Source organism: Rattus norvegicus, chromosome 11, assembly GCF_036323735.1.
Source record: "Rattus norvegicus strain BN/NHsdMcwi chromosome 11, GRCr8, whole genome shotgun sequence".
In the NCBI taxonomy this organism is placed as follows: domain Eukaryota; kingdom Metazoa; phylum Chordata; class Mammalia; order Rodentia; family Muridae; genus Rattus; species Rattus norvegicus.
This window is the reverse complement of record NC_086029.1, coordinates 30,406,830-30,433,732: the sequence shown is the minus strand read 5'-3', so window position 1 is coordinate 30,433,732 and position 26,903 is coordinate 30,406,830. Positions and strand designations below refer to the sequence as shown.

General features: G+C 43.1%; 1 long non-coding RNA gene across 2 annotated transcripts; it reads left to right on the top strand.

The window, feature by feature from the left end:
- Positions 1 to 7,291: 7,291 nt before the first annotated feature.
- LOC120095595 (uncharacterized) lies at positions 7,292 to 17,956 on the top strand. Of its 2 annotated transcripts, XR_010056239.1 has the most exons (4): positions 7,292 to 8,417; positions 11,089 to 11,119; positions 12,615 to 15,366; positions 16,702 to 17,956. It is a non-coding gene; the product is annotated as an uncharacterized LOC120095595 (long non-coding RNA). The 2 variants fall into 2 exon arrangements; XR_005491149.2 differs by having other exon boundaries at positions 12,615 to 17,956.
- The last annotated feature ends 8,947 nt before the right edge of the window (positions 17,957 to 26,903 follow it).

Sequence of the window (26,903 nt, the reverse complement as noted above, 5' to 3'; positions counted from 1 at the left end):
AATTAAATGTTGTCCTTACTTATTAGAGTTGCCTTGGTCATGGTGTCTGTTCACAGCAGTCAAACCCTAACTAAGATAGCTACCCTTTCGGAACTACCCAATTTTGGGGCAAATGGATTATACTGTATTTTACTATTCATTCATTAAACAGTCTTCGAATAGGGGCTCTTCCCAAGGAAGCTCCTTCTGTTTAAGGCAAATCCTGGAGAGCCATAGCCTTCCATGGCCAACCATTGTGGGAATAAATGATCAAATCTCAGATGGGGACCTGGCTGCTCATCACTATTTGTCATGATCGACTAGCTCACTCAAAGGTATCGTTGTTGATACTACAATTAGTTCCTTCGAGTTTTTGCTTCATTTCCCCCCCAAGATTCTACACTTCGCTTATTTAATTACAAAAAATAGAAATAGGTAGGACAGTGTGGTGACTTTTCTGTTTTACCCAATTTAAAATTTTAGTCTTTATTTTGAAGTAATTTTGCTCCTAATTATATTAAAATTAATTTTTCTCCAGCTTTAGGAAAATGTAATAACAAAGCAATGGACTTTTCCTCAGCAACTTTATAGTAGTGCAATTTTTTTTCTTTTCTCTTTTTTTCGGAGCTGGGGACCAAACGCAGGGCTTTGTGCTTGCTAGGCAAGCGCTCTACCACTGAGCTAAATCCCCAACCCCTGCAATTTTTACAATAATGGATTTTAAATAAAATTTCAGCTTCTTAACACTCTGGCCCATTACATTGAAGAGTTACTATAAACTCTTTGGGGGCACAAGTGATCCTTGCTTTGAAGGAGCTGAAAAGCATTTAACAGATAGAACACTAAATAATGAAAATTTTTAATAACTGCTTTTTTGGTTTTTTTGTTTGTTTTTGTTTTTGGTGGTGGTGTGTGAGTGTGTGTGTGAGTGTGTGTGTGAGTGTGTGTGTGAGTGTGTGTGTGAGTGTGTGTGTGAGTGTGTGTGTGAGTGTGTGTGTGTGTGTGAGTGTGTGTGAGTGTGTGTGAGTGTGTGTGTGAGTGTGTGTGTGAGTGTGTGTGAGAGTGAGTGAGTGAGAGTGAGTGAGTGAGAGTGAGTGAGTGAGTGAGAGTGAGTGAGTGAGAGTGAGTGAGTGAGAGTGAGTGAGTGAGAGTGAGTGAGTGAGAGTGAGTGAGAGTGAGTGAGAGTGAGTGAGAGTGAGTGAGAGTGAGTGAGTGAGAGTGAGTGAGAGTGAGTGAGAGTGAGTGAGAGTGAGTGAGAGTGAGTGAGAGTGAGTGAGTGTGAGTGAGTGAGAGTGAGTGAGTGAGAGTGAGTGAGTGAGAGTGAGTGAGTGAGAGTGAGTGAGTGAGAGTGAGTGAGTGAGAGTGAGTGAGAGTGAGAGTGAGTGAGAGTGAGAGTGAGTGAGTGAGAGTGAGAGTGAGTGAGTGAGAGTGAGAGTGAGTGAGTGTGTGAGTGTGAGTGAGTGAGTGTGTGAGTGTGAGTGTGTGAGTGTGAGTGTGTGAGTGTGAGTGTGTGAGTGTGAGAGTGTGAGAGTGTGAGAGTGTGAGAGTGTGAGAGTGTGAGAGTGTGAGTGTGAGTGTGAGTGTGAGTGTGAGAGTGTGAGTGAGTGAGTGTGTGTGAGTGTGTGTGTACAGGAGGAGATATGTGCTATGTGTGGAACAGAGATCAACCTTTTGTCGTTTGTCAGGTAACATCCCTCTCTTTGTGAAACAGGGTTTCTCACTGACTTGAACCTTACTTGCTAGGTTAGTTAGGCTGGCTGGCCCTTATGCCCAGAGATTCCCCTTTGTTTCACCAGTGTTACGATTACAAGCACATGCTACCAACACCTGACTGAAAAAATATGTATAAATATGTGTACAACATACATACATGCATGCATACATACATCATACATACATACATACATACATACATACATACATACATACATGCTGAGTGTATAAATTTCATTGCTAGAGAAGAAAAAGGAAGGACCCGGCTGGTGGCCAAGTTTGAGAGAAGTAATAGGAAGTGGAATAGAAGACAAGCTTAGAAGGTCAGAGAGGATGACCTAGAGAAGTGAAACTCCTCTGACAGGAACAGAGGCCAAGAAGGAAAGCAAGGAAAGGAGCAGCAAGTTTCATTCCTGGGACTTTTTCAGCCCTCATATAATAGGTGTTAGACTGTGTCTTGCAGAAAACAGAGCATGCAGGAACCTGTTTAAAAACAAAAAACAAAAAGCTGTAATTAAACATGACTCCACTTAAAATGGTGATTTCTAAGGGTACAATATTGAGAATCATGGATGTCATTTCCTCCCACAAACTTACAATGCACATTACAAGTGGCTACAACATAAAAACCTGCTTACTAGCTGCTACAAGGCACACGGAAGTACATTCCTCTACTCGAAGAACATCTTACTCAAACTGTAGCATGTTTCTGATCCAACAGAAGTAAATCGGTCACCTGCTAGAAATGTTTGACAGGGTGAAAGTTTACAGCAGGTCACTTACTAGGAAAAAGCATTTTATTACAAGGAGAGAACAACTTTTTAGGAATGGTAATATATAGACAGACACTCATGAGGAGATTTTTCTAGCTCTCCTGCTTTCATTGTATTAAAGAAAACCAACTTTCTATTATCATTGCTTCATTGACAAAACGGAAGGAACAGTCATAGTGATCAAGCTTGACTTTTGAGTGTCGCAAAGTTTATTCTGTCAGCTTCGGCTGTGTCGTGTGCAGAGCTGGACTTTGGCACGTTGGTAGATAAGAGATATCAAGTTTTACAAGACAGAAACTTTACGCAAAGGCATTTTTTTATTGCTTAGGTCATGGTTGGTTTTGACTCTCTACCTACTCTATCCCTATGCCTCCTTCAGGAGGAGGAAGTCTCTGGACACCTCCTCTAGAATGTTCCTAGATGGAGGCCAAGGAAAACGTGAGCCCAGACTCCTCATCATGGAATGAGTAATAGGTACAGAGAAATGACACATGAACCACAGTCCTGTTTTGAAAACCGTACTGAGGGTGGTGTTCTCATCAACTAGGGAGCACCATGGCCTTGTCTACCAGAGAAGGCATTTACTCAGCTGAGGAGTGCAGCTCAGTGGTAGAGCACTTGCCTACAGTGTGAAAAACACCAGAGCTTTTCAGATAATTAAATAAATAGTAAACAAACAAATTAGAAATAAAGGTATTTATTCAAGTGGATAGGGGAATGAATGAATGAATGAATCAATCAATCAATTAAAAGGTATACCAAATATAGCCAAGGCAGAAGAGTTTGACAAAAGCTAGTTTTGAATCTGAAACTTATTGTAATATTAGTGTGAAAATTATGGCCTAGGAAGAAACAAGATAGCACAGTCTGAGCCAAGCCAAGGACTTAGAATGTGTGTCCCAGGAAAGCCAGGCAGGAGAGGGCAGCTCTATTACAGATAGAATCATTTGCCTGCTGTGCTGCCTTGTGGGGGTTCCACTGACACGTCTAGGATAAATAATCAAGTTGGACTATTCTTTCTGGTTGACAACAATTGATATATTTCAAAATACTGAGTAGGTCACAGCAGTTCCTGACCCACGGGCTGCAACCATCAGAAAACGCCAATTTCCGATGGTCTTGGGAGGTCCTAACGGTACATTTGGTATCATTGCCATTTTGTAACTGTAAATTTTGCGCTGAGAGGTGTCCCAGTGTCTAAGACCATTGCAAATGTGTGTTTTCTAGTGGTCCCAACCCATAGGTTTAGAACCATTAGAGTACCGGGAACACAAAGAAATAATTGAGTGATGAGTGATGATATGCAAATTTACCTTGCTCTAAATAGTGTAAATGTATTGAAGTGAATGTCACATGGTACTTCGTGAACATGCACGATTAGTCTGTGTTGATTAAAAGTAAGTTTTTTTTTTTTTTTTGAAAAGAAAATCACTTCTAAATATGAGTGTCGTCCTCTGTCGCATGGTCCCCTCTGCTCTCCTAATCCCAGGCACAGGGGCTGTCCTGTAGTTTGATATGTGTTCGTCCATCCTATTAGCTATTTTTAATGCACGTGAGAGAGCCGCTCAGTAAGGGGTTGCTTGCCAGCCACTGGGGCTGAAGAAGCCCCCGGCTTCCAGCCAGACTCTGGAGTGATACAGAAATGTAGACAGCCGAGTCTGCAGGCTTTCAGACTGGACCAGACAGGATGCAGATGTAAGCCCGGGCTTGATTTGAGTAGTCATTTAGCATAGGCGTTGATTTAGGAAGATCTGAAAGATGTACAATTAATGCAAAGGCAAATGAGGGGTCTCTTGCGGCGAGCGAATGATGGCGGCTTACGGGTAACACTTCCTTATCATTACGTGTTTCAATACGAGCTGCTAAAATGGTAGCTAAAAATAAAACGGAGTGGCATATTCCTACGACTTTTGTCCCTTGGCTGGGTTTCCAACCTTACTCCGCAAAGTTAATTTTCTAAGCAAAAGAATCTCATGTTAAGCTGCAAAGGAGGGCGAGGCCCATTCTTCAGTTTATGGGCAGAGGAGTCCTGAAACTGGAGACTTGTTTGTTTCCTACTCGTGATGTTTATTTATACAGTCGGTGCCCCATGGATTCAGGCAGTGTGTATGCTTTTATTCAGGATAATTTAGTAGAATTCTGCTAGTCTGTCAACTCACATTTAAAACCCAGAACTAAAAGGAAATTCCCTCTGAGCTCTCCGATCTCTACACAGGAATCCGTATCTGGAGATCCAGGCTCTAAGCCAGTCTGTACTTTTCAACTGTGAAGATGAATCAGAGACACTTGGGCCCTCGCTCATTATTTATTTACTTTAATTAAGGCGCAATTATAATAAGCTTGGTTATCCGGTTTACCTAGTGCACAGGAGGCCAGCAGAGCCCAGAGCTGCATACACATTTTCTTGGGATTAACAGCTAAACAAGAGACTTTTCATATCCACGATTTATTGCTTAGAGCACGTGCAGCAACTACATGAGGTGACATCTGGGGGCATGATGATCTCATGAAGACCGAAGGACTGTAAGTGGCGGGCATATAAACCACAAGAACTCTCTGGAAGTTAGCCACAGTGAGAGGGACATAGAGTCATAGTTCTCCGTTGCTACAATGAATCACTTTTGCTTACCATTATGAGGATAACAAGTTGTGCTTGTGGTTTTCTGTGCAGATGTTTAAACTGGATCTAAAATAGAACGGGAGCCCCGAGATCTGAGCTTGTGAGGTGTACCCTTCAGCAGCGTAATATGAGGCTGAGCAGGTTAAAGCACTTGCCGCTATTGCTGCTAAGACTGAGGACCTGAGTTTAACTCCCAGGGCCCACATGGTAGAGAAGGGAAACAAAAGTTCCCAAAGTTGTCATCTAACCCCCGACACGGACAATGACAGCCCCCTCAAACATACACACATAAAATAATCAAGTGCTAAAATGGTTTTACAAACAAGTCAAAATAGACAATTTTTTTGTAGAATCTTAACATTTCTGTGCTGGGGGATGGGGGTTACTTATGTGTCTGCAGGTGCGGGTGAGAGCACACACATGTGTTTCAACCTACTGAACCACCTTGCCAGCCTCATATTACTGAGGCATGAGCTTCACAAGCTCAGATCTTAGAACTCTTGGTTCTATTTTAGATCCAGTTTAAACATCTGTGCATGTGTGAAGGAAGTGTGTCACTTGGGGGGTGGGCTTGGAGACCCTCCTCCTAGCTGCCTGGGGATGCTCAGTCTGTTCCTGGCTTCCTTTGGGTGAAGATACACACAGACACGCACACGCACAGACACGCACAGACACGCACAGACACGCACAGACACGCACAGACACGCACAGACACGCACAGACACGCACAGACACGCACAGACACGCACAGAGACGCACAGAGATGCACAGAGACACACGCACACACGCACACACGCACACACGCACACGTTATGTGGAGGCCAGAGGACAAACTCAGGTGTCATTCTTGTGGACATCAGCTGCCTACTTTGAGACAGGCTCTCTTATTGGCCTGAAGCTCACCCTTAGGCTAGAGCGACCAGCCACTGAACCCCAGGAATCCTCAACCTTCATTCATCCATAATTCTAGAATTATAGGTATTCGCTACTATGTCTGGCACTTTACTGTGGGTTCTAGAATCCAACAGGTTTTCATGCATGCCCAGAATGCACCTTACAGACTAAACTACTTCCCTAGCCCTGATTCCTACCAATGTCTGATTTCCAACTATGAAACTTTGCATGAAGACTGTCTATAGGTAATTTAAAAATGTCATCCTACTAGTGTCTGTAATAATTACTTTTCTAATTGCTGTAATAAAATCATTGACAAAAGAAATTAAGGTACCAAGGTTTGATTTGGGGGTCATAGTTTGAAGGTACAGTTCACTTATGCAGGAAGGGCATGGTAGAAGGAATACAAAGTAGCTGGTCACATTTCATCCACAGTCAGAAGAGGAGGAAGAGAAGGACAGACAGGAGCAGGGAGAGAGAGAGAGAGAGAGAGAGAGAGATGCATGTGCTCAGCTCATGACCTCTTTTCTCTTAGTCTAGGACCCTTTGGAATGGTGTCAACTACACTTAGAATGGGTTTTCCTGCTGTAAGGAACCAAGTCTTGAAACTCCCTCGTAGATTTATTTCCATGGTGATTCTAAACCCTATCGAACTGACGATCAATATTAACCATCACAATGTCCTTCATCCAAATCACCACAATGTCTATGAAGAAACTGAGATGACTCTGTCTTAGGGTCTATTGCTGTGAACAGACACCATGACCAATGTAAGTTTTGTAAAGGACAACATTTAATTGGGGCTGGCTCACAGGCTCAGAGGTTCAGTCCATCATCATCAAGGCAGGAGCATGGCAGCATCCAGGCAGGCATGTTGCAGGAGGAGCTCAGAGCTTTATATCTTCACCCGAAGGAAGCCAGACTGAGCATCCCCAAGCAGCTAGGAGGAGGGTCTCCAAGGCCACACCTTCTAATAGTGCCATTCCCTGGGCCAAGCATATGCAAACCATCACAAATTCTTTCTTAGATCATTTGTGTTTGTCTCATGAAGGAGCAATTGCTTTTATATGGCAGTTATTTGGAAATGGAGGTTAAAACTTACCTGAGACATGGGCTTCATTCCTGACAGTCTTGCGATAGATTGCACATTCATTCATCTCCCAACCTTCACATTTCAAATTTCTGTGTTTAAACACTCACTCCCCCAGTGTACATTACGAACTAGGAGGTCAGACATTAGAGGGTGATTAGATCTTGAAAGCAGAGTCTCCTGTGAATGGATCAGAGGTCCACAAGGCCCCAAGAACTGCCATGTTATTGTGTGGTGTGTATCTATCCTCCCTGAACTGAAGCATCACTTTGTGGAGGGAGGAGGAAGGCTCAGGAAGCTAACGAGAGTCCCAAGGCTCTTTAGGCTCTTCCCTGAGATTTTAAAATCAGCACAGTTGCTAAGCAGAGAGAACTCAACAGAGCTGCCTGCAAGTGGGTCAGGGATGTCTGGGGATGCAGCCTTTGTGAGGCATCACCATGTACCCAGTAGGCCTTTTAGCAGATGTGGCTACCTTGGTACATGCTCATAGGCTCAGTAAATAGTTCACCAGGCTTGACTAGAATGGAGTCATCTCTTCATTCTGTCTGGGAGGTCAGAGGAAAAGTTGCAGGAGACTTTATCTCTTTACACTATGCGGATCCAGGTGACTGAATCAGTTCCTGGGGCTGAGTAGTAGGTGCCATATCTACAGAACCATTTTGCTAGTCCAAAGAGACCTTATTTTTTGCGTCTTATTTTCCTACTTGTGATAGCTAGCTCTCTGTGTGAATGAGGCTTTGGCGCACACAATAAAAAGTAGAATGCTTCTATATCTATTATTATCTCCAGATTACAGTCATATTTGGTTTTATTTTAGAATAATTTTGTTGGTGACATTGGGGGCTTAGATGCAGGGCCCCAGGCATGCTAAGCACGTGGCCTACACCACTGCTACCTACAGTCTCACAGACACATTTGAAAGGAGTTTTCTTGTATATGAGGATGTACAAAGAGGAAACTGAGAAAACTATTTCCAAGTTAATCTGAGGTGCAAAACCGTGTTTGTTACCTAATGATGCTCACAAACTGAGATACGGTGGCTATATTTGTGAAGGCTGATCGTTATGCTAAAAAGTTGGGAAATGATGTAAAGCCTTACTAGATGACACTGGATTTCATGTAATTATGTAAGGTCTCCTCTTCCAGGTAATCCTGCACATGGTTCTCCATGTATGATGGCCCAATTTAAAGTTTTCAACCTGACTCTGGTTTGTAAGAGATAGGCATTCCGTAGAAATTGTACTTTGAACTTCGAGTTTTGGTCTTTCCCCAGGTTACCCAGATGTAGTTCTCTTCTCTCCTGCTATGATGGACAGCCACAGGGAGTCAGGGGCTGCCAGCCTGTTTGGTAAGTCAAGAGTAGTAAACACATTTATGATATATTCCACATACTATCAATTTATTCAGAGTGAAACTCCCTTTGTAAGTTGAGAATTATGTTTTTCCTTCTTTCTCTTTAAAAAAAAAAGTGTTAGAGGTTAAAATCTGAGACTTTCTTAAAAGAGCAAGAAGGAAAGACGCCAGCCTGGGCTTCAGAGTGGGTTCCAGGTCAGCCAGGGCTATTCAGAGAAATCCTGTCATGAAAAACCAAATCAGATCAAACTAACCAACCAGCTAACCAACCAAACAACAAACAAACTTTCTGGGAATGGATCTGGCATTAAGAAAAGACAAGAAGATTTAAAGCTGTTAGTGAGAAGCCAAACAACAGATTTTTCCCTCCCCTTGTTCTTTTGGCCAGTAAACAGTAATTGACTCTATGGTGACCTTCCTCATTGTCATTTTGTAAACATTCTAAGTTTGCAAAATAAATCTGAGGAAAAAACTGATCTTTTGCACCAACGCAATTCTATTCTCTGTACCTTTGGAGCTGGGAGCGTCTTTTTCATAATCTGTTTCTCAGGGGGAAGGCTCAGAGGGCTGTGAAGATACAACAACACAGCACAAAACTCGTGCAAAGAGGAAGGGAAACATATATCGTTGACAGAAACTCAGCCTTCCTGATGCACGAATGTATGTTAGGTGCAGACACAGGCACAGATACCCAGTCAGTGCTACCTGTGTTCATTCGGTTTTGCCATTTCCACTTCAGATGCTGTCATTTCTGCCTCAGATGCTCCCATTACTTCCTGCCTTACCTCCAGTAGATGTTTCTTTTCTCTCACATTTGTTCGCGTCATGCCCACGTGGCTGGTCTTCCATTCCATGCAGCGTTTGCTTGCTTCACTTTCACTTCAGCTAACTCTCACCCACCTGGGCGTCTGAGTGAACCAGTTCTCCCAAGGCTCTTGATCAGCCTTTCTATTGTGAATCAAAATGGACCCTTAGGTTTTGTAGGATTTATCAAATGCCTTCACCTTGTAGACATAATTTGTTCTGTGTGTTCTTAATGTTCTTGTCTGATAGAACGATAACTCCATTGCCTGCCCAGTGGTTCTTCATGGCCATTCAAGGGATCTTATCTCTCAGGGTTAACTCGTTGGCAAATGAAGGAGGTGGGGGCTAGAGCAGCTGTTCTCATCTTTGCGCATGGCAAAGCATCTGACAAACTTTAGAAAATGATTGTTGGTGACCAAATTAGAGAATTAGGTGAGATGCCCTTCATGTAAGATGTTTTTGTTTTTGTTTTTTGTTTTTTTTTTTGTTTTTTTTTTTTTGTTTTTGGTTCTTTTTTTCGGAGCTGGGGACCGAACCCAGGGCCTTGCGCTTCCTAGGCAAGCGCTCTACCACTGAGCTAAATCCCCAACCCCCATGTAAGATGTTTTAATTGAGAATAATCTAATGTCTAAAAGGCAAAAAGTATCCAAAGGAACAGAGAAAGGAGGGTGAAGGAGAAATGCAGGGAAGATGTGCTGTCCTCAAAAGAACTGGAAATTCAATGTGGGTGGCAAGGATGGAGAAGTCAAGTGGGGATATAAACTGTGAAAGGTCACATCTGAACTTTGCTTATCTAAGTATCTTTCTCCCTAGACATAAACAGAATTGCTTCGCCTTCTATTCATTTATAAGATCTTATTAGTCAATTATTTTCAATAATTTATACTACAGGAAAGAAATTGGCTTACAACATTCTTATAGCAAATCCCTAGTCTGATGAAACTTTTATTCACATAATATAATTTCTAAAATTCTTATTCAGGGGTCCAGAGAGATAGATGGACAAGAGCACCTTTTTCTCTTGCAGGGATCTGGGTTTGGGTTTGAACATCCATGTGGTGGCTCACAACCATTAGTAACTCCATTCCAGGAGATCTGGTACCTTCTTCTGCCCTTTTCTGATACCACATGCATGCTTGATACATATACATACTTAAAGGGAAAATACTCACATATGTAAAGATTAAAAAAGTATACATATTTTCCCCAATATATTTTGCCAATATGGGCAAAACATGACACCTAGTAAAGATGGTAATGTATTTGGTCTGTTGATTTTAAAAATATATTCTGCTAAGCCCAGATATCAACTTACCAGTTTTCTACAGTGTAGTTTTTCCTTGAGGCACATGTGAGGTCACCGAGCTGCCATGTTCCTTGTTAGAGGTGAAGGAATTGTATTGATCACTTCTTTGTCTGTCATGGACAGCAGAATCACACATATAGACTGGGATATATGCTAGGGTGACACACAGTATCAAACAGAGGGGGGAGTGCTCAAGTTCTAGGTCAGTCAGGCAAATGTGTAGTTCATCATTTTCTGCTTATGAGGAGAAGCATTCAGGCTTCTTTTTCATTGTTTTTGGACATGTGAATTCAGACCCAGGAAAGGAAAATCACCCGATATTAACTGTTATCCCTTCTCAGAATCTGGATTCAATTAAAGGAATAAATGGTGGAATTTATTATAGGTAAACAAACTGTTATTATTTCAGAAATCAAAGATTATTAATACTATTGCTATAATTTATTAAAAATTTATTTTATTTTAAAAAAGTATACATGAAAAATATTATTCATCTTTTTGTACCCACCCAGTCTATCATTGCCTAAAGTTTGACTTTTATTTTTATTTCTTGCAGTCCTATGAACTGAACTATGGACCTTGCACAGGTTAGTCTAATAATTGAGGGTTATAGTTCCTGCATTTAAATTTTGTCTTATCTCAAATAATAATTCCTTATTTTTTATGTTAGTGGTCATTTGGCTATTTTGTTTTTCTTTACAGACATCTTATACGTAGAACAACTTGTTCTCTCTCTTTCTCTCTCTCTCTCTCTCTCTCTCTCTCTCTCACACACACAAACACAGACAGACATACAGACACACAAACACATATACAGACACACACAGATACACAGACATATACAAATACACACGAACACAGGCACATAGAAACTCAGATAAACACACAGAGACATGTAGAGACATACACGGAGACACACACAGCCACATGCACAGGCACACAGACACACGCACACAGACACACGCACACAGACGCACAGGCACAGACGCACAGGCACAGACGCACGCGCACAGACGCACACGCGCACAGACGCACACGCGCACAGACGCACACGCGCACAGACGCACACGCGCACAGACGCACACGCGCACAGACGCACGTGCACAGACGCACGCGCACAGACGCACACGCACAGACACGCGCACAGACACGCGCACACACACACACAGGCACAGACACAGACACACACAGGCACAGACACAGACACACACAGGCACAGACACACACAGGCACAGACACACACAGGCACAGACACACACAGGCACAGACACACACAGGCACAGACACACACAGGCACAGACACACACAGGCACAGACACACACAGGCACAGACACACACAGGCACAGACACACACAGGCACAGACACACACAGGCACAGACACACACAGGCACAGACACACACAGGCACAGACACACACAGGCACAGACACAGACACACACACACACACACACTAATCAGTCTGTACTGAAGGACTGTCAATTATGGGGCATGATGGTATCTACCTGATCACATCTCTGTTATTCCCAGTCCCTGTCTTCCTTTCTCTGCATCTTTCTCTTCTTTTGCTGCTTCTATTATAAATCACTCACTAAACTCATACTGATTTCTAGCTCCCTTATAACTTATAATTTACAATACTTGCTTTATTTTTATTTTAAATCAAAGCATTTCAAATGATTTTGTATTATTTTCTGCTTTAATAATGTTGACTGCCCAGACTATAGTAATATAAGTAACTACGAAGGCAGAGAAAATATCCTGACCAACAATATATTAAAAACACCATAAAGGAGATAGTCTTGATAATGATTATAATGTTAAAAATGTTGACTTATTTTAAGTGCTACATGGGGCGGCATATGGCAGCTTCTATCTGTAATCGTGATTCGTTGGATCTAAGCAGGGTTGTGAGTTTGTAACCAGCTATAAAGTAAGAGTCTTTGAAACAAAAATGACTGTTCAGTAAGTCGATGTGCATGGTACTGGTGTTAGTGTCCTATAGACCAGTCTGGTGGAATTCATGGTGCATGTGCACATCTACACATGCTTCAATATCTTTTTGTTTGTTTTGCTTTTACAGAAATGTGCTGTTTTATCCTACATTTATTACAAAGAGTCTCACAAAAAGAAAATATCTCAAAAAGGGTGCCAGGCTAACAACCTCTACCTGAAGAACTGGGGGAAGACGGGGCAATGGAAGTTTTTCTGCTTGCCCAAGACCAGTGGGACGATATAGACAGAACCAATCTAAAAATGGCTGGTATTATCCAAGCCTGAAAACCGGTCATGGAACACTGAGTCACCCCCTTTTAGAAAGCATAATCAGGGCCTCTTGACAGACCTGCTAAGTAGGCTTGGCAGTTCAGGTTTTTGTCTTCTGGAAGTTTTCTTTCCACTTACAATATCAATGTCAACATCTAGCACCCTCTTCTGATACTTTAGCAGCTCTAGGATGGTGAAGAGGATATCGTTGGCATAACAGAAGCCTGATGCTTCAGACTTCTTTGCATGGTGCAGGCCCCCAGCCCAGTTCACAGCGATGTTTGTCTGCTGATTATTGAGTTTCACAGCACTTGTGACAGAGCCACCCACGGACAACTGATGGAACTCAAACAAGTCCTCAAATACTGGCCAGTCTTCCTCACCAGTGATGAATCTCTGCATCTGCTTTCTGTATTTAGACATATTATCTGGGCGAATAGAACACAAGAATTTAATGTAGTCATCACTGTGGGACTTGGTCATCTCCTCAGCATTGGCTTTGTGAGAATGAGAGATTTCCCTTTTTTTCCCTTTTTTTTTTTTTTTTGGTGAAGATGTAGTTGAGCAGCAAATTATGAGTTATGTGGATTTGGTGAGGCGTCATTGGGTGCCCTGCTCACAATAGTAGTTTCCAACATCTTGTAATAGTAGTAGTAATAGAAAATCCCATGGCGGAAGAGAGTGCAGACCATCCTGAGACCGCAGGACAGACTGCCACTTCTGCCCACCTCTGCCCATATCCCTCGTGTAAGAGGACACTGCATAGTGCCTCTGGACATGGGAATATAGAAACAGTCAGCTCCATGTTCTCCTGGCTGCCTCTTCTCCCTCTTCCCATTTGTCAAAAGGTTTTAGAGGGAGGAGGAGATAGAGCCAGGCGGAGAAGCCTCAGAGAGAACATGGAGGCTGATATTAAGATTCCTCTCTGATGAGGGTGAGAGCTGAACCCTCAGAAGTGTGGACACTCCTGAGAAGTCAGAGGAGGCTACCCTCTGCTCACATTCCAGACCCAAGAGGGAATCTCCTAGTGCCAACTTTGCCCTCTGGGTGCAAGGACCTACAAGCATTCAGGGGCAGGACCCTTTGATTCCTGCCCGCGCCTAGAGCTGGACGACAGTCTCCAGGAGCACCCTACACACCTGAGAGCAGAGGTAAGATCCACTTTTCTGCTACCAAGTGACCTGCCTGGTGGATTCAGAACATACAGAGACAGAAGTCCTCTGGATCAGGGCACTTCCTGTTTCTGACTCTGCCCAGAAGTGAACTGATAGCATCCCACACTTCCCTGCACCCAAATCCTGTGGGGAAGAGAGCTGAACACCCAGGAGTGCAGACATCCTGAGACCACAGGACAGACTGCCACTTCTGCACACCTCTGCCTGCATCCCTAGTCCAAGGGAAAACAGCGTAGTGCCTCTGGACACAGAGATATAAGAACAGTCAGCCGCTGGTACCCATGGTTCTGGTCTGCACCCAGGACAGAACTGAACTGGCCAAACAGCTCTCTGCACCCAATGTGGACACTCCTGAGAAGTCAGAGGAGACTACCCTCTGCCCACATTCTAGACCCAAGAGGGAATCGCCTAGTGCCAACTTTGCCCTCTCAGAAGATGGAAAGATCTCTCATGCGCATGGATTGGCAGGATTAATATAGTAAAGATGACCATTTTGCCAAAAGCAATCTACAGATTCAATGCAATCCCTACCAAAATTCCTACTCAATTCTTTATAGAGAAAGAAAGAGCATTTTGCAAATTCATTTGAAATAACAAAAAACCCAGGATAGCGAAAACTATACTCAACAATAAAAGAACTTCTGAGGGAATCACCATCCCCTGACTTCAAGCAGTATTACAGAGCAATATTCATAAAAACTATATGGTATTGGTACAGAGACAGGCAGATCAGTGGAACAGAATTGAAGACCCAGAAATGTACCCACACACCTATGGTCACTTGATCTTTGACAAAGGAGCTAAAATCATCCAATGGAAGAAAGATAGCATTTTCAGCAAATGGTGCTGGTTCAACTGGAGGTCAGCATGTAGAAGAATGCAGATTGGATTCATTCTTATCACCCTGTACAAAGTTTAAGTCCAAGTGGATCAAGGACCTCCACATCAAACTAGATACACTCAGACTAATAGAAGAAAAAGTGGGCACTGGGGAAAATTTCCTGAACAAAAACACCAATGGCTCATGCTCTAAGATCAAGAATTGACAAATGGGACCTCATAAGACTGAAAAGCCTCTGTAAGGCAAAAGACACTGTCATTAGAACAAAACAGCAACCAACAGATTGGGAAAAGATCTTTACCAATCCTACAACTGATAGAGGGCTAATATCCAAAATATACAAAGAACTCAAGAAGTTAGACTCCAGAGAGCCAAATAACCCTATTAAAAATGGGGTACAGAGTTAAACAAAACATTCTCAGCTGAGGAATATCGAATGGCCAAAAAGCACCTAAAGAAATGTTCAACATCTTTAGTCATTAGGGAAATGCAAATCAAAACAACCCTGAGATTCCACCTCACACCAGTGAGAATGGCTAAGATCAAAAACTCAGGTGATAGCAAGCAGATGCTGGCGAGGATGTGGAGAAAGAGGAACACTCCTCCATTGTTGGTGGGATTGCAGACTGGTAAAACCATTCTGGAAATCAGTCTGGAGGTTCCTCAGAAAATTGGACATTGAACTGCCTGAGGATCCAGCTATACCTCTCTTGGGCATATACCCAAAAGATGCCTCAACATATAAAAGAGACACGTGCTCCACTATGTTCATCGCAGCCTTATTTATAATAGCCAGAAAATGGAAAGAACCCAGATGCCCTTCAACAGAGGAATGGATACAGAAAATGTGGTACATCTACACAATGGAATACTACTCAGCTATAAAAAACGAGTTTATGAAATTCGTAGGCAAATGGTTGGAACTGGAAAATATCATCCTGAGTGAACTAACCCAATCACAGAAAGACATACATAGTATGCACTCATTGATAAGTGGCTATTAGCCCAAATGATTGAATTACCCTAGATCCCTAGAACAAACGAAACTCAAGACGGATGATCAAAATGTGAATGCTTCACTCCTTCTTTAAATGAGGAAAAAGAATACCCTTGGCAGGGAAGGGAGAGGCAAAGATTAAAACAGAGACTGAAGGAACATCCATTCAGAGCCTGTCCCACATTTGGCCCATACATATACAGCCACCCAATTGGACTAGATGGATGAAGCAAAGAAGTGCAGACCGACAGGAGCCGGATGTAGATCGCTCCTGAGAGACACAGCCAGAATACAGCAAATACAGAGGCGAATGCCAGCAGCAAACCACTGAACTGAGAATAGGTCCCCTATTGAAGGAATCAGAGAAAGAACTGGAAGAGCTTGAAGGGGCTCGAGACCCCAAAAGTACAACAATGCCAAGCAACCAGAGCTTCCAGGGACGAAGCCACTACCTAAAGACTACACATGGACTGACCCTGGACTCTGACCCCATAGGTAGCAATGAATATCCTAGTAAGAGCACCAGTGGAAGGGGAAGCCCTGGGTCCTGCTAAGACTGAACCCCCAGTGAACTAGTCTATGGGGGGAGGGCGGCAATGGTGGGAGGGTTGGGAGGGGAACACCCATAAGGAAGGGGAGGGGGGAGGGGGATGTTTGCCCGGAAACCGGGAAAGGGAATAACACTCGAAATGTATATAAGAAATACTCAAGTTAATAATAAAAAAAAAATGGGGTACAGAGTTAAACAAAACATTCTCAGCTGAGGAATATCGAATGGCCAAAAAGCACCTAAAGAAATGTTAAACATCTTTAGTCATTAGGGAAATGCAAATCAAAACAACCCTGAGATTCCACCTCACACCAGTGAGAATGGCTAAGATCAAAAACTCAGGTGATAGCAAGCAGATGCTGGCGAGGATGTGGAGAAAGAGGAACACTCCTCCATTGTTGGTGGGATTGCAGACTGGTACAATCATTCTGGAAATCAGTCTGCGGGTTCCTCAGAAAATTGGACATTGAATTACCTGAGGACCCAGCTATACCTCTCTTGGGCATATACCCAAAAGGTGCTCCAGCATACAACAAAGACACAAGCTCCACTGTGTTCATAGCAGCCTTATTTATAATAGCCAGAAGCTGGAAAGAACCCAGATGCCCTTCAACAGAGGAATGGATACAGAAAATGTGGTACATCTACATAATGGAGTATTACTCAGCTATGAAAAACAATGACTTCATGAAATTCATAGGCTAATGGAATGAACTAGAAAATATCATCCTGAGTGAGGTAATCCAATCACTGAAAAACACACTTGGTATGCACTCAATGATAAGTGGATATTAGCCCAAAAGCTCGAATTACCCAAGATGCAATCCACAGACCACAGGAAGCTCAAGAAGGATAACCAAAATGTGGATGCTCCCACTCCTTAAAAGGGGAAAAAATATCCATAGGAAGGGAATATGGAAGCAAAGTGACTGAAGGAATAGCTGTTCAGAGCCTGTCCTGCATGTGGCCCATATATATATATAGTCACCAAAACTAGATAAGATTGATGAAGCTAAAAAATGCATGCTGAAAGGAACTGAATATAGATCTCTCCTGAGAGACACATCCAGAGCATGTCAAATACAGAGGTCAATGCTAGCAGCAAACCACTGAACTGAGAACAGGACCTCCTTGTGGGGGAATTAGAGGAAGGATTGAAAGAGTTGAAGGAGCTTGCAACCCCATAAGAACAACAATGCCAACCAACCAGAGCTTCCAGGGACCAATCCACTACTGAAAGACTATACATGTACTGACCCAGGGCTCCAACTGCATATGTAGCAGAGAATAGCCTTGTTGGGGCACCAGTAGAAGGGGAAGCCCTTGGTCCTGCCAAGGTTGGACCTCCAGTGCAGGGGAATATGGGGAGGGCAGTAAGGGGGATGGATGGGGAGAATACCCATATGGGGGAGGGGATGGGAATAGGGGCAGGGATGGGAATGGGGGCTTATGGACAGGAAGCTGCGAAAGGGAATAGCAAATGTTCATAAAAATAATTCTCCCTGCACATTTACAGGTTGTTATGAATATTCTTAAGGGATGGATGTGTTCAGAGTTTTGTTTGTCTAGATGAGCAAATTATATCTTATCAATTGGATCAGAGGTTATTGTGTTGTGTGTTCTTTCATGTGGCGATTTAAGTTTAAGAGGATTTTGGTGGTGGAGACACTGGCCCTCCATGGAATTGGGATGTGTATGTTTGGCATGGTGGCAACCTGCCTTGGGGACTAGATAGGTAGAGAGATTGTTGCCAGGCTCAGAGAGAAGCCTTCAGCAGTGTGATATGGGATAGAGCAGAGTGGGTGGGAGACTTTGACTGAGATGAAAATATATACCAGATATTTTGGGGCACTGTGGTACCAGATCTTGTGCGGGGGGAAAAAGACAACATTTTATTTTTTATAATTTTATAGCAACAGATAAAGAATTTTTATTACCAATACAAGTGTAATGATCTTAGCTCAGAAGAATTGAAAAATGTAATGAGACCTGGTGAAGACACACTGATTATAAATATGTATGAAGGAAGGGAGTCTCAACTTCAGAGGCTTGCCCTATACAAGATTTCAGTCAACAACAGGGCATGATATCACGTGATTATTTGTCTAAGTCATTATTTGTGAGGGCTTGATGTTTGCAGCATGAGGACTGCTTTTGCATATGTTTCTTAGGACATGCCCCTATCATTAGCGAAATGAGTTATCTGTTAGCAATTCCTCTAGGCTCTGCCCAACAGTTACCAAGCCATATCTTGTATCTCTGCCTACTCCTCTTCTCACTCCCCATTCTCCCCCTCCTCTCCTTCTTCTCCTTCTTCTCCTTACCCCTCCTCTCCCTTTTCCTCTTCTTCTACTTCTTCCTCCCCTCCTTGTCTTCCTCTTCCTCCCCCCTCCTCTTCTTCCCACTCTCTTTCCCTCTCTCCCTCCTGAGTACTGGAAACAGAGCCAGGCATGTTGGCACACACCTTACTCCTAGTCCTTGAGAGCAGGCAGGAGAATAAAGGTCATCTTTGGCTACGTAGTAAGTTACAGGCTGGATTTGAAGATATTAGACCTTCTCTCAAACCAGAGAACAAAGCAAACAGCAATAACAACTGTAAATGTATCTCAGCCAACTTCCCCGTATATAAAGAGTGGCTGTTTGTATAGCAGAGCGAAATGATAAAATACAACTACTAATAAAAACAACGAAAAATAAAGTAATTAAAAAAAACAAAACAAAAAACTAATGCTGCAGCAAAGGAAAATAGAAGTGCAGAAACCAGGAGAAGAGAATTCGAGCTCTCTAGAGGGGAATCTAACCACTGTGAAGGCCTGCTCTGACCAGAGACAAGTCATGGCTTTCAGAATCTTGGCAGACTGCTAGAGTTGGCAGGCTATGCTGAAAGATGTGCTCAAAACAACTTGATATAATTTCTGAAAGCAGACTGGGGTGGGGGGGTAGTGGTTCTTGTAGCTGTCAGGGCCTTTGTTTGGCTGAAGACCCAATCTATAATAGCAGGGTGGAGAGAGGAGCTGTGGGTTTGTTTTTGTTTTTTTTTTTTTTGTTGTTGTTGTTGTTGTTGTTGTTTTCAAGCACTCCTACTCAGTGCCAGATAAAGCTGAATGGATGAGAGCAGACCTGTCCACGAGGGATTTTCCTGAGGTGTGTTTTGTAAAACCTCCTTTCCACCTTCACTGTGAAAACCCCTGCAATGTTTATATTCTCGCCAAGGTTTTGCATGGGAGGATTCTGGAAAACCTCAATGGCAAGCTGGGTTCATAAATCCTGGCACTAACAGACAAGGGCCAAACACCAAGCCAGCTGTATGACTTGGTCCTTCTCCTTTAAACTAAGGCCATTTGAAATAGGAGTTATCTTGGGAAAGTCCTTGCCACACTTTTGACCAACGTTCTAGTGACCTACACAAATGACAGGCTTCCCAATTTCAATACAGGCAAATGTAAAAGGAAAGGCAAAGATGTTTCAAGAACCAAAGACCACAAGCCAGCAAGCATAAAGGAACTATCCAACTTTATAAAAGCAACAAACACTTGAGAAAGGGAAGCCATGTAATTCTCCAATGACGGCAAAAGCGCAAGAAAAATCACTTCCTTTATTAGATAGAGGGCAATGATCCTGTGCTGCTAGGAGAAGCAAGGCAGAGTTTTCTTTATTTAAAAATCCAAGTAAGCATTAGCATTGCTTGAAAAATCACAATTCTCAGAATTTACTCTAAAAATAAGCCAGGTACTTCTATAAGAAATGTACCACAAAGAATTTTGATTGTCGAATGGCTTAGCTTGATAAGGGCTGGGGAGAGCTCAGCGTGAGGCAGTGGCTAAATGATTTGTGGTCTAGCACATTAAAGAGTGCTATGCATTGTCAGTGATGGTGTGACTGACAAGTTGTTTGCTAAGATGGACAAGTTCTTAGGATCTGTAAAGTTTTACAAATGCAACGTACTAACAATGCATATTTCTGACACTGGTTTCCTAAGATTTCTGTGTATCTGCCTCAGAGACACAGAGAACATAATCCCGTGGACCAATTTCTTACCTGGAGCTTCAGATTCTGTACATACATGTGTATATTCAACATGTAGTCATTACGTGTGTATAAGTTTAGGAGGTGGAACTGTGGTGAATTATAACAATGTCTGTACTGTATGTACCTATTCTTTAAGGGAGAGATGACTAACTTTGGTGAGGATGATGATGACAATAACAATAATGAAAAGGTGAGCCTGAAAACATAATGATCTCACTTTACTTCCCATAATTTGGAACCTTTCATATTTAAGATGTGGCAGTTGGCTTCCCTGAAACCCTTAGGGACCTGCCTCTTTCCTTGTAGCTTTTGGAATGAAAAGCTGTGGGGAAGGAAGATTCACTCCTTCCTGAGAGCCTCAGGTGTATTTACAAGTAAGAGCACATTTGTTTTGGCATCTGTTCTGACAAAGTCTCAGAAGGGAATTTCAGTGTGTGATTCTGAGAAGTGAACAAAGGAATGGAGAAAGAGCTGGAGGAAAGCTGCTGGGAACGTGTGTACATAAACACTCAGATCGAGTGCACAGAAACACACTCAGACAGAGTGCTTATCACACTCAGAGGGAGTGCACATAAACACTCAGACAGGGCACAGAAACACACTCAGACAGAGTGCTTATCACACTCAGAGGGAGTGCACATAAACACTCAGACAGTGTGCACATAAACACTCAGACAGTGTGCACAGAAACACTCGGACAGTATGCACAGAAACATGCTCAGAGGGCACAGAAACACACTCGGATGGAGTGCTCATACACACACTCAGAGGGCACAGAGGCACACTCAGACGGAGTGCCAAAAATGGGCCAGAACGCAAGCCCAGAGGTGGTCAAATCACCTATGTTGCTTTTTCTACATGTCTGACAAGCTGACTTATTTTTAAAATTTTTATTCTGGAAGCATGTGTGTGCTGGGCAGGGGGAAATGTGAATGCTAAAATATGGGTGTGGAGATCAGAGGACAAGTTATAGGAGTCAGTTCTTTCCCTCTACCATGTCGGTGTCAGGGATCAAACTTGGGTTCTCAGGCGTGGGCAGGCATCCTCTGTGGCAAGCACCTTTACCCATTGAGCTCCCTCACTCACCAGCCTGAGGTACTCTTAATGTAAACCTGAGTAAAGTGCAACTCTTTAAAATACCCTTCCATGCGGCTGTCTCTAGAGATGAACAAATACTCTTACAGTTTCAGGGAGTGAGAAACACAGATTAAGTACATTAGTCACATAGATCGATGTCCAACCAGAAATTTGCTGTGCTGGAGAATTGTTCATGTGTGTGTGTGTGTGTGTGTGTGTGTGTGTGTGTGTGTGTGTGTGTGCGCGCGCGCGCGCGCGCGTGTGGAAGTCAGAGGGAAACATTGGGCATCATTTCTTAGGTTCTATATACCTTGGTTTTTTTTTTTTTTTTTTTTTTGAGTCAGACTGTCTCTCTTGCCTGGAACTCCTACTGAATAAGGCTGGCTGTCCTTTCATTGAGATCTTCTTTCAAAGATCTGCCAATCTTTGACTCCCCAAGCATCACAAGATTATACGAGGTTATAGGCACAAGCTACCAGGCCCAGATTTTTACCTTGGTTTCTGGGGACAGAATTTGGATCCTGATGATTGCAAGCACATAGTCTACCAACTAAGCTATCCTTTGAGCCTAATTAAAACATCTTTTAAGGAACAGAAAGTTATAGTTAGTCTAGAAAGAGAAGCCGGTTGAGTTTGAACCGTGGATTAGAGAAAGGAGGAACGAATCTTGCTGAGAACAAACCTTATCAGCAGGCGAGTCTGTAGGTGTACTTTGACCAGCTGGCTGATTAGACCAGGAAGTAATATAACCTGCTCTGTGTGTGTATGTGCAAGCAGTGACTGGGTAAAGTGACTCTGACACATGCACACTTGCTCAGACACTCTTGGTAGCAGTGACTCTGAACTGCCGGTGACTTTGCCTACATTTGGATTTGATAGTTAATAATAGAGCCATTCGTTACTTTAAAAAGAAATATTAAAACAACCTACTTGAATGGGTGAGATAGAGCAAGAAATTTACCAAAATGCTTTCTCGCTAGGCTCTGAGAGCTCGATAGTGAGAGGAAGTGATTGGGCAGATGGAGAGGGAGGATGGTAACTTCTGTTATCTATGCTTTTGACCACTAATTTAAAAAAATTGCTGGTTATCCCAAAGAGCTTAATATTTTACCATTTTTTTCATGCTTGAAATTCCTTATCACATATGTCGTCTTCATTTCCTGTAGAGGGAGGAAGGGATAGAATTGAGAGATAAACTAGATGGTGAGAGCGGCTTAGTGGCCATAGAATCCCTTTCCTTCTTTAGGTGTATGATTGCTGTTTGGGAAATAACAATGTATGACACATAACTAGGGCAAAGGCATCACTGGTTAGCACTTCACCAAGCAACCCTGGACCAGCATCACCACAACACCTATGAAGAGATGCTGGAGGGTTTGCTGTGAAAAATATGCCAAACACATGGACTTTCTTACTCTCATCGTCTTATTCTTTTGTCTATGTTTGGAAGACTTAAGTTTTAATTTGATTCTGGGCCTTCTGAAATTCCAAAGTGAATCGTGTGTGTGTGTGTGTGTGTGTGTGTGTTGATACTTGTGTTCGCATAAGGAACTCATCAATTAACTTTAGGACCCATCAACCATGTTCTCTGAGATAGGGTCTCTCTTTGGGACCTGCAACTTCCTGATTTAGTTAGATTCACTGGCAACTTAGCTCAGGGATTCTCCTGTGTCTGTCTTTTGAGAAGACTGGTATTACAAGAATACATTATCAGCAAATGTGGGTGCTGGGGACCAGACTTATGTCCTTACACTTTCACGACATGTCCCTTATATATCTAACCAATCCACCGGCCCCACCACAGTAACTCTGATCTTCTGTAACCAAGGAACATAAATAACTTTGTTATGATTTGAGAAAGTTACTGTAAAAGGTTACTAGCTAAAAATATAAAAAGATGTATACCACAAAAGAGATGATATTGACTTAAGTGGGACCCCTAACCAGAAAGTAAGATAACCCCAGAGTAAAAAGATATAAAGGAGTGAGTGCAGCAGAGAAAACATGAGCAACAGAAAACCTGAAACTGATCCATACAAATATGGTTCTAGAGGTCACTAGGTTTCTCCGATGAGGAGGGAGAAGCGTGTAGAATTGTCACCTGTTGTAGAAGTTAGACTCTGTCCTGATCCCTTCCATAGAGCATCAGAAGGCTGAATCAGAGGTTGAGATGTTGTTATTCTCTACACAGAAACTTAGATCCTGGATAGAACAGCAAATCCCAACCACTCATGCCCAGAGAATTAATCTCATGACAGTAAGCCTTGCCTGGAAATTAGTCACCTGTGTTCTGGGGTGGGTCTTGGCTTGCCCATCTGGTGACAACCACACTGTCGACCTACTTTTGTTCCCTCTGCCAGACAGAAAGGATTGTAACACATTTTAAAACCAATGTAAAAAAAAAATTCCTGCAGTTATCCACTTGATCTTAAAAATGAAATATTTTCAAATTGCAGAGTTAAACAACCTTGCCAACTTAAACAAAACCGTAAACAATTAAGAGTTCAATTGGCAAGGGACTAATTTATTATAATACTTTTCTAAGTGGTCAACAAGTTAATTTCTTGGAGTAGACCAAACCTGGGCTTTTGCCAAGGAGGAAAGAAATCCATTCCTTCTTAAACATTTGGTTTGCCTTCTGTGAGCAGAAAGCCTTGCTTGGGTAGGAAACATTGTATTCAGTTTCAACTCTCTAGTGTAGTTACTTCGGTACTTTGACACAAATAATTTAACCTTTCAGACATTCAGGTCATCTGTCTGTAAAGTGGGGGTGATAGTATATCACTAGTACCTCTGGTTATGATTTAATGTTTCAGATTGTGAATAAAGGCCTTTATCAGTTGCTATGTATGATGCTGATGTGAGACCTGGCAGCCATCTTGTTTTCTTGGAGCAGAAGCTCATCCTGGAGCATGATGGGAAGGAGATATGGTCTCACTTCAGCTGTATTCACTTTTTTTTTTTTTTTTTTTTGAGCTGGGGACCGAACCCAGGGCTTTGCACTTCCTAGGTAAGCGCTCTACCACTGAGCTAAATCCCCAGGCCCCTGTATTCACTTTTAACTAGGTCTGTGAGTCTGGATTAGAGATAAAGAAGGGGATCTTGAACTGGAAGTTCTGTTACTCTTTCAATAGGAAGAAAAATGAAATTCCAGGAAACAAATTCAAGAGTTTTCTCCCATGGGGCAAGAATCTCCGTGTCTAAAAGTTAGGGAAAGCCACTAAGTATAAAGATATTTCTCACATCTGCCTCTTTATCTAGACCTACATTTTCTAATACTTTACCCATAGTGACCTGTGCTCAATGAAGTCTAGAAATGTGGCTGGTCAAACTGAGGTAATAAGGTAACTTGGTGGTAAGATACCTTTCTAGAATGTGTGGTCTTGGGTGTACTTCATAGTATACTCCTCCCTAAATACAACACACACACACACACACACACACACACACACACACACACACACACACGGGGTAGGGGCGGGGTAGGGGGGATAACAGATAAACATACATATTCTGCAAGTAGAAAATACATGAAAGATTCTGAAAACAATGGTCACTCTGCCCATGTAAAAAGAAAATAAATTGTTAGTTTTTCTTATGGAGAGTCAAGGAATAATAGTATGTTGGATCTATTTCATTATATAAAATACATTGTTGGGCTGGAGAGATGGCTCAGTGGTTAAGAGCACTGACTGCTCTTCCAGAGGTCCTTAGTTCATATCCCAGCAACCACATGGTGGCTCACAACCATCTGTAATGGGATCCGATGTCCTCTTCTGGTGTTTCTGAAGACAGCTACTGTGTACTCATATATAATAGATAAATAAGTCTTTAAAAATTTTTAAAAAATAAAATCCATTGTTGAAATAAACTTAATCTGTTTCTTTTTACATTTTATATAAAATTAGTATAAATCTATAATTTTACATTTTGTTATATTTTGCATTTCCTCTCTCTTAACTTTTTGTTGTTTCTTTGTGAATTTCATACCGTGATCCCAGTCCCACTCATCTTCCCCTCCCCTTGTACTTGTCCTCCACCCTTGCAACCTACCCTGCAACAGAGAAATCCTGTTGTGAAAACTGTATTGTGTCACAGTACACCCTTTTGTCCACACTTCTTTGCAAATGTTCATTGCAATGACTCATTGGTCGGATATGAGGCTTTGACTTCTACTCTATCAATACAGGAAGCTCGCTGGGACTCTCTCAGATATCCTGTTGTTGCTCAGTGTGGTGGAGGTCCCGTGGTTTTGGATCTGTAGGAAGAGCCCCTTCGTGCACTCCAGCAGTTCATCGATGTGGTAGATGTTAGGGTTGGGCCAATTCAAAGGCCTGGATCTGGGCCTGAGGTATCTGAGCTGCTTATTTTCCTTGCTCTCCTGCTGTTGCACTCTGGAGCTGGGTCACCAACAACTCCACCCCAACCCCCAACCCACCATTCTGGGGCTAGCTCTACCCTGCTGCTTAGGTGAGGTGCTTGGCCTGTTCTCCAAAACCCTACAACGGATGGCAGGCGAAGGGGGCGGAGCAGCGACAGCTCTCTCGCTCTTAAGACCTCAGAGCTAGGTCTCCCACTGGCCACAGATGCTGAGGGGCAAGGGGAGAGGAGGGTGTCTCTCCCTTGATCATGCCACTCCACGGAGATGAATGGCACTGCCAACTCTCCCACTGTCGCCCTGCAACTCTAGTACTGTGCTAATTTAGCACATTGAATACTGCTGTGTTGGGGCAGGGTCGGCTCTCTGGCTCTCATGTTCCCAGGGCCAGCTATCCCACGATGATCAAGTAAGGAGTAGGGCCAATTCTGCACAGCCCTCAAACATCAACTTGTCCCTGGGCAGGAGCCCAGCCTAGGGACACTCACTTGGCCTTTGGTAGACAAACTCCTCCTGCTGCAGGGCCATGGACCCAGATGTGATTCCCAGTGGCAGCACAAGTCAGGAACCCACCATGGTCCCCAGTGGCATCACTGTTCCACATCAGGCCGTTCCTCACTACCCTTTAATCTCCAGTTCTGCCTCTCTTTACCGTGCCCACATCCTTCTGTTTCTCTTTCTCTTCCATTTCTCTACCTCTTACTTGCTCCTCTTAGTGGTACAGGAGTCTCAGAGTGTCTGATCGTCTCAGAGGGGGTCTCAGGAGTGCTATGCTCTGCCCGCTGTTCGTGACCGCACCAGGCAGGAGCTATCTCAAGAATGGGCTGTTTCCCCAGGTCTGCGAGGTGCCACACTGGCGCTCATCCCAGGTTCCCCCATGTCTAGGCCTCATGGCACTGGGGGGTCTGGGGGTCCTCTTGGGCTAGCTCCTCACCCCGACCTGCAGGAGTGGCCCCATGTGAGGGTCGTCTGTCTCGGGTTCACTCCGGCCAAGGTGCCCACCGTCCCAGGTGGGGTTTTTCTAGAATCTGTCTTGATTCCTTTCCTGCACGTTGGACTG